A 9,287-nucleotide genomic window follows, 5' to 3' on the forward strand; every position below is an offset into this window, starting at 1 on the left:
ATATGAGAGCCATATTTAATCAAGGGTTAATACTTCCCGTTGCATGGAGAGTTGGAGGGAGGTTTAATGACCATTTGAAATGCAATGAGATTTTACGATGAGCTTCATTTAATCACACGAGGGTCATTCCACATCTGGCGGTAAGGTGGTGGTGAGTTAAACTCCCTTCTCCGCTATGAATGAGTGGGGCCTCATATTTAATATAATAATATTTATACTTAATATTGATTTTATTGAAAATTTAGTATAATGTTTATATTTAATATGATTTTAATAACCATTATTAAGGTCTCTATTAAATGTATTTAAACTTCAAAGATTTTTCTTTTCCCCTGGGGCTTAGTTATGTGAAGGTCAAGATAAAAGTTAAAAATGGTGAGTAGTTCATGACAAGACCAATGGAGATATTGTGTGAGGTAAAAATAGATATTTTACATTCATGAAAATCTATATTCAATATTCATTACCTATGTTCTTTAGGAAATTCAATCCTCCCAAATATATAGGAATTAAAGGATTCCCATAAATAATTGGTTTACATATCTAATTCCCCCATTTTGTGGACAATGATTCCTTAATTCGTGGACAATGTTTCCTTATTTTTAGGGTTCTTAGTTATAGTAATAATAATCTAATTATGTTTTAGACACATATAATAGTTAGTGTTATTTAATATTTTAATCATTTGTTTTTTGAATTTGATGTCATATATAGAATCAATAATAATAATTAAGTATTTCATATACATAGTTATAATATGGCATTTCTTTAACATCACTTAGCTACAAACCCTACTTATTTTTGTTCTAATCTCTTCTAATGATTTCCCTTTTGTATTTTAAGAAGCAATTTGAATCTTAGGAGCATGATAAGGATTTAAATGGAAAGGAAACATAAAGAAACACCCTTGGAGGAGACCTGGTACTAAGGAGGGTCATTTTTGGTGACAACATTTGGCTCCAACTAGGGATTATGCCCCCCTGTGGAGGATCAAGAACGCAGACCAGAAGCCTTTGTATTGGGCATGAAGTCACAAAAATAAACTAAAGAAACAAAAAGTGATGAAAGGAAAATCATTTTCATCTTAAAGGCTTAGTTGATTAACAACAAGAATGAATGTGAGGCCCTAGCATGTATAGATTAACAAGTTCAAAGATCATTTACAAACATAAAAGACATATGTTTGTATATTAAGTCAATTGGGTAGTTATAATAATGATTAAGGTAGAAGATCATACAAATAATAAATGGATGACTTCGTATGAACATCCAATTTCATAAAAACTTATACCTACTTACAACGAATGATTAAGAAATCACATTTTCCAAAGAGCTAATTAAGGTACATAAGAGGGACTTCCATTTTTTGAATTTATTGAGACTAAGGAGGCTAGCCATCAGGGATTTTGGTTCCCCTTTAGATTCATAACACGAGTTTCCAAAATCGGATATCGCTCCGCTGCCAGCAAGCATCCATAGCCCTGACAGAGTCATCCACTAACCTGAGATGAGGAACTCTCTAAAATCTTGTTTTCTCTTCATGTTAGAGGTTATTCATTCAATTTATTTAGTAAATATAGCATTCATGGGTTGGGAGGATTATGCACTAGACTCAATTCAATACCACTGACCTTTCTCCACTGCTAGTGAGTGTTCATATCCCTTGTGGAGATGTCAGCATACCCCATCAAATTCACCTCAATATAAGGAGTGGGAGGATTATATGCTAGAATTTAATATAGCACCAATGGCCTTGCTCCACTGCCAACGAGCGTTTATAGCCCCTGCGGAGTTACCAGCATGCCCCATGCAATAAACCATTAGTTCCTATCCCTAGGGTAGTATGTTGATTAGGAAGGTCTCATGTATGGTTGTGACATGACTAACTAGTCCTACCAAAGCTTCAATTATATATATGAAAGTTTGATCTTATGGTTATAGGTCTAGCCCTTATGACTTAATGTGATCCCTTGAATTTTATGTGTAAGTAGTATGGAAGTTGAATGTGGTGAGGAATATTCAATATGAAGGTGACATTGCTAAGAGATTAAGATCTGAGCCCTTTAAATATGTTACCCCTTAAACATGATTTACAAACCGAATATTTAAATATGTGTTTAAAAAATCTCGTTAATATAGTTCATACTAAGCACTCATATATGTGTATTTCATTCTACTATGATCACAGAAGAATCTTCAAGATGTAAAAAACCTTCATATTTATTCATGTAAACCTACAAAGCACAAAAGGTTTATTTATATATGTAATTTATACGCAATGTGTTTTCAGAAGCAAAATTGTTCAAAAAATTCAAACAACTAGTGTAACCAAGACTCGTATCTTTAAGTTTCGAAAATATGTTCAGTAATTGTAAGAAAGGATAAGGTTTTTTTTCTCATTTTAATTCCTAGAAGGGAGTTGATATCAACATAATGATAAAATGATTTTCTCTTATAGATTTATTCCATCGAATATTCTACAGAATCATAATAATTTGTGTGGTTATTTAAAAGATAAAACATTTTTAACATTAATGTATATGCAATATATTCATAATATACTCCCTTATTATAACAATTTAAAACCATACTAGAATTTTTCATGTGAAAACTTATATGTTTTTGAAATTCATTTTCATCATAAGAATAAGAATGTGTGTAGTTTGGAAATATTTATTAAAGTGATAATGTATATATGGAAAAATAAATAAACGACTATTAGATATAAAGTTTAGAATGATTTCAATTACATTTTCATGTACCATAACACTATCATGTGCATAATCACCATAAGCAGGGCCATTATTATTTACAGAATTATGTTTATCATGGTTATTGATATGGAAAACATTATGGTTGTGTGAATTTAAACCTACAAATGAATAACTATTATCATATTCATCATACATAGGAGGTTTTGAGTAATCAACATGAACCTGAAATGAATCGACATTAGAATTAATTAAAATAGCATCGCATACCTCTTCTTCTCAATGGTCGAATAACCTTGATTCTCTTTCAAAGCTTCTGTCTTCTCAATTATCAATATTAGCATGATCAAAAACATGAAATACACCATGTATATTAGAAGATAATTTGGTTTGCAAATGAGTCCAAGAGAAATCCATTGGAAAATAAAAAACAATACATATGATCTAGGAGTTGCCAAGTGAACTAAACAAGGATATATATGCTTTAAAACCCTTAAGGCGCATCCAGCAGTGAACCTGTTCACCAGCAGGTCATAGACTTAACCGATTAATTTAGTTACAAAGAAAATGAAACTTTAGAAACTCGTTCCCCAACAACAGCGCCAGAAGATGTTGGAGAAAAATTTATCCAGGTAATTGAGGACAACCTAAGACCACATCACTGAGGACTAGATATCCCTCCCACTCTACGTGTAACTGTTGGTCCTTAGCACTCCAAAGGGGGTAACCCTGTAATATAATTGTCAAATTTCAATATGCAAATAGAATAAAATTAGGTGTGGATATTTTCGTTGCAGTAAATAGTGGTGGCATTCATAGGAGGAAGGAAAACATTTGATGATGTACATTTCGAAGTTAGATTCCCAATGAGAAAGACAAAAATAACAAGATATGATGGTAATAAAAAGAGAATATAAGGAAGGAAGAGATATTAAGGAAAACAAAATAAATACCTTGGTTTTAAAACAACACTACGCTCAAATTAGATGAAAATACGTGCAACAGGTGCAAGCATGTTCATTCCAATCTATGCTGAAAAATAGTTAATATTATATATCAAGACTGAAATCCACGCAAGAGTAAAATGTGAGGATTTTAGAGAACATCATACAATGTTAGGAAGGCACAAATGTATCAACATCGTAACATTAAAATTGCACTCTGGTTAGATGAAAACATGTGCATCATGTGCAGGCATCTTCATTCCACTCAATGCTGAAAAACAATTAATATTAGATATCGTGATTGAAATTCACGCAAGAATAAAATGTGAGTATTTTAGAGAACAACATACACTGTTAGGAAGGCACACATGTATAAACATAGTAACATAACACCTAAAGTTGCAATCAATGCAAAACATGAATTATATGAATGAAAGATAAGTCTTCAACCATGAATAACTCAAGATAACTCTTTCAGTAATTGTGCTGATAGTATCGATACCAGAACACAAACCTAAAGAATTTAATGTATAAGCGAGATCAAGCCTCAGATTTAATTAGGTGTAATCGCAATTCAGAATAATAGAAAAAACAGAATAAACAAAAGAGAATCGCGAGGACTAGTCTTCAAATTTAGTAACGAAAGTTGTGTATTAGGTACAATCAGTTTCAGTATCTTCAAATTTTCTTTCACACTACCAATCATCCACCCCTCGATGAGAAAACAAGGGTTTTATACAAATGTATTGATAATTGTTTTAAGTAACCGTGTACTAAAAAAATACATATTTAAGAAATATTTACACATTGTTTCCCCTCTTTCGTAAATGGTTTAAAACATTATTTTTTCCCTTTAACTAAACTTAGGGCCTCCACACACATGGGCTTGAACGAATGTAACATTATTCTAATATAGTTTTCCATAATTGTAGTTTATCCGAAATACAAGCCTTCCCTAATGAATAAACTTTGTACCAAGAAAATGGGAGTTATTTTCTTAAGTAATGGGGTAACAAATTGTAAATGCGAGAAACATATTTCTCTTTTCTTATTCCAAAAATGTGTTTGCATAATAATGGAGGAAAATCTAAGGAAAAAACCATTATGTACCTCATATAATCACTTAGTAAACCCTGGTTAAGTTTTCTAAAATATCACTAAACCCTATGTAAATTTTGATAAATCTTGTGAAATCTATTTGGAACCATTTCCAACTAAATTCACATCACAATAAACCTGGTTAAGTTTTCTAAAATATCACTAAACCCTATTTAAATTCTGATAAATCTTGTGAAATCTATTTGGAACCATTTCCAACTAAAAGGAATCGATTAGTATGTGTGCATCCAAAATTTTGAAATTAATTTATTGGTGGCTTTCACAATAAACCGTCGTCAATCCTCCTCAACCTACAAATAAATCTCTAGTTCCTAAAATATATTTCACATGTATGGATTCAAGCATGTAAATATAAAACCTCAACTAGAGCATTAGCGAAAATATTTATAAGAAATGAATTTAAGGTGAAGAAAATCCTAAACTCATTTAAGGTAAGGAAAACCCTAAATGTTTTACGCAACTCTATAAACCTTTTACAAAGCTGATTGCAATTTCGAATTATATTTATAAATGTTGAATTTTACAGAAAGCCTGTAATTATCTCGAGATGAGAGCCATATTAATACTTCCCATCACATAGAGAGTTGGAGGGAGGTTTAATGACCATTTGAAATGCAATGAGATTTTATGGTGAGCTTCATTTAATTGCACGAGGGTCATTCCACATCGGGTGGTAAGGCGGTGGTGAGTTAAACTCCCTTCTCCGCTCCAATGACCTTAGTACGAATGAGTGGGGCCTCATATTTAATACAATAACATTTATATTTAATATCGATTTTATTGAAAACTTAGTATAATGTTTATATTTAATATGATTTTAATAACCATTTCAATATTAAAGCCTCCATTAAATGTATTTAAACTTCAAAGATTTTTCTTTTCACCTAGGGCTTAGATATGTGAAGGTAACGATAAAAGTTAAAAATGGTGAGTAGTTCATGACAAGACCAATGGTGATATTGTGTGAGGTAAAAATAGATATTTTACATTTATGAAAATATATACTCAATATTCATTACCTATGTTCTTTAGGAAATTCAATCCTCCCAAATATATAGGAATTAAAGGATTTGCATATTAAATAATTGGTTTATATTTCTAATTCCCCCATTTTGTGGACAATGATTCCTTAATTCGTGGACAATGTTTCCTTATTTTTAGGGTTCTTAGTTACAATAATAATAATTTAATTATGTTTTAACCACATATAATAGTTAGTGTTATTTAATATTTTGATCATTTGTATTTTGAATTTTATGTCATATATAGAATCAATAATAATAATTAAGTACTTTATATGCATATTTATAATATGGCATTTCTTTAACGTCACTTAGCTACAAACCCTACTTATTTTTGTTCTAATCTCTTCTATTGATTTCCTTTTTGTATTTTAGGAAGCGATTTGAATCATAGGAGCATGATAAGGATTCAAATGGAAAGGAAACATAAAGGAACACCCTCAGAGGAGACCTATTTCTAAGGAGGGTCATTTTTGGTGACAACATTCAGCTCCAACTAGGGATGATGACCCCCTATGGAGGATCAAGAACGCAGACCAGAAGCATTTGTATTGGGCATGGAGTCGCAAAAAGAAACTAAAGAATCAAAAAGTGATGAAAGGAAAACATTTTGCATGTTAAAGGCTTAGTCGATTGACAGTAAGAACGAAACAAGAATAAATGTGAAGCCCTAGCACGTATAGATTAACAAGTTCAAACATCATTTACAAACATAAAAGACATATGTTTGTATATTAAGTCAATCAGGGTAGTTATAATAATGATCAATGCAGAAGATCATACTAATGATAAATCTATGACTTCATATGAACATCCAATACAATAAAAAATTTATACCTACTTACAGCTAATGACTAAGAAATCACATAAACCAAGGAGCTAATTAAGGTACATAAGAGGGACTTCTATTTTTTGAATTTATTGAGACTAAGGAGGCTAGCTGTTAGGGATTTTGGTTTCCTTTTAGATTCATAAGACGAGTTTCCAAAATCAGATTTTGCTCTGCTGCCAACGAGTGTCCATAGCCTTGATGGAGTCGTCCACTAACTTGAGATGTGGAACTCTCTGGAATATTGTTTTCTCTTTGTGTTAAAGGTTCTCCATTCAATTTATTTAGTAAATATAGCATTCACAATATGGGAGGATTATGCACTAGACTCAGTCCAATACCACTGACCTTGCTCCACTGCCAACGAGCGTTCATAGCCCCTGTGGAGATGTCATCATACCCCATCAAATTCACCTCAATAGAAGGAGTGGGAGGATTACACACTAGAATTTAATATAGCACCACTGGCCTTGCTCCACTTCCAGCGAGTGTTTATAGCCCTAGCGGAGGTACCAGCATGCCCCACGCAATAAACCTTTAGTTCCTATCCCTAGGGTAGTATCCTGATTAGGAAGGTCTCATGTATGGTTGTGATGTGACTAACTAGTCCTACCAAAGCTTCAATTACATATATGAAAGCCTGATCTTATGGTTATAGGTCTAGCCCTTATGATTTAATGTGATCCCTTGAATTTTATGTGTAAGTAGTATGGAAGTGGAATGTGGTGAGGAATATTCAATATGAAGGTGATCTTACTAAGAGATTAAGATCTGATCCCTTTAAATATGTTACCCCTTAAACATGATTTACAAAACAAATATTTAAATATGTGTTTAAAAATCTTGCTAATATAGTTCATACTAAGCACTCATATATGTTTATTTCATTCTACTATGATCGCAAAAGACTCTTCAAGATGAAAAATACCTTCATCTTTATTCATGTAAACCTACAAAGCAAAAAAGGTTTATTTATATACATAATTTATATACAATGTGTTTTCAGACGAAAAATTGTTCAAAAAATTCAAACAACTAGTGTAACCAATACAATAATTTATCAATTCCAAGACTCTTATCTTTAAGTCTCAAAAATATGTTCAGTAATTGTAAGAAAGGATAAGGTTTTTTTCTTATTTTATTTCCTAGAAGGGAGTTGATATCAACATAATGATAAAATGATTTTCTCTGATAGACTTCTTCCATCGAATATTCTACAAAATCATAATAATTGGTGTGATTATTTAAATGATAAAACATTTTTAACATTAATGTCTATGCAATATAGTCATAATATACTCCCTTATTAGAACAATCTAAAATCATACTATGATTTTTCATGTGAAAACTTATATGTTTTTGAAATTCATTTTCATTATAAGAATAAGAATGTGTGTAGTTTGGAAAGAGTTATTAAAGTGATGATGTATATATGGAAAAATAAATAAATGAATATTAGATAAGACAAAGTTTAGAATGGTTTCAATTACATTTTCATGTACAATACCATTATCATGTGCATAATCACCATAAGCAAGTCCATTATTATTTACAGAATTATGTTTATCATGGTTATTGATATGGAAAACATTATAGTTGTGTGAATTTAAACCTACAAATGAATAATTATTATCATATTCATCATACATAGGAGGTTTTGAGTAATCAACATGAACCTAAAATGAATCTGCATTAGAATTAATTAAAACACAATCACATATCTAGTCTTCTTGATGGTCGAATAACCTTGATTTTCTTTCAAAGTTTCTGTCTTCACAATTATCAATATGAGCATGATTAAAAACATGAAATACACCATGTATATTAGAATATAATTTAATTTGAAAATGAGTCCAAGAGAAATCCATTAGAAAATAAAAAATAATACATATGATCTAGGAGTCACCAGGGGAACTAAACAAAGAAATAAATGCTTTAAAACCCTTAAGGCACATCCAGCAGTGAACTTGTTCACCAGCAAGTCATTGGCTTAACTGATTACTTTAGTTACAAAGAAAATGAAACTTTAGAAACTCATTCCCCAACAACGGTGCCAGAAGATGTTGGAGCATAGGTTATCCAGGAAACTGAGTAGAACCTAAGACCACATCACTGAGGACTAGATATCCCTCATGCTCTAGGTGTAATTGCTTGTCCTCAGAACACCACAGGGAGTAACCCTGTAATATAATTGTCATATTTTCAATATGCAACTAGAATAAAACTAGGTGTCAATATTTTTGTTGTAGTAAATAGTGGTGGTATTCAACGAAGGAAGGAAAACATTTGATGATTTACATTTCGAAGTTAGATTCCCAGCGAGCAAGACAACAATAACAAGATACAACGGTATTAGAAAGAGAATATAAGGAAGGAAGAGATATTAAGGAAAAGAAAAGCTAACAGTTCCCCTAGAACAAGAGTAATGTAACTTAACTATACTCATTGCTGAGAGCCAGATTGGGAGGCTAGCGTGATTCCACCTTGAATGAGTCACCATAGTGATTCCAAGGCAAGGAAAAGGGGTGTTTAGGCCCTTTTTAAAGGTGTGGCAAGATGTGAACCAATGCCACCCTTGAACTAGTCAATTTCCCATCTCGATAGGCCCGAATAAAGACCTTGGTTTTAAAACAAAACTGCAATCAGATTAGATGAAAACATG

This window comes from Pinus tabuliformis, chromosome 5_1 (assembly GCF_031772625.1).
Source record: "Pinus tabuliformis cultivar Carrire ecotype Pingquan chromosome 5_1, CPIR1, whole genome shotgun sequence".
Lineage (NCBI taxonomy): Eukaryota > Viridiplantae > Streptophyta > Pinopsida > Pinales > Pinaceae > Pinus > Pinus tabuliformis.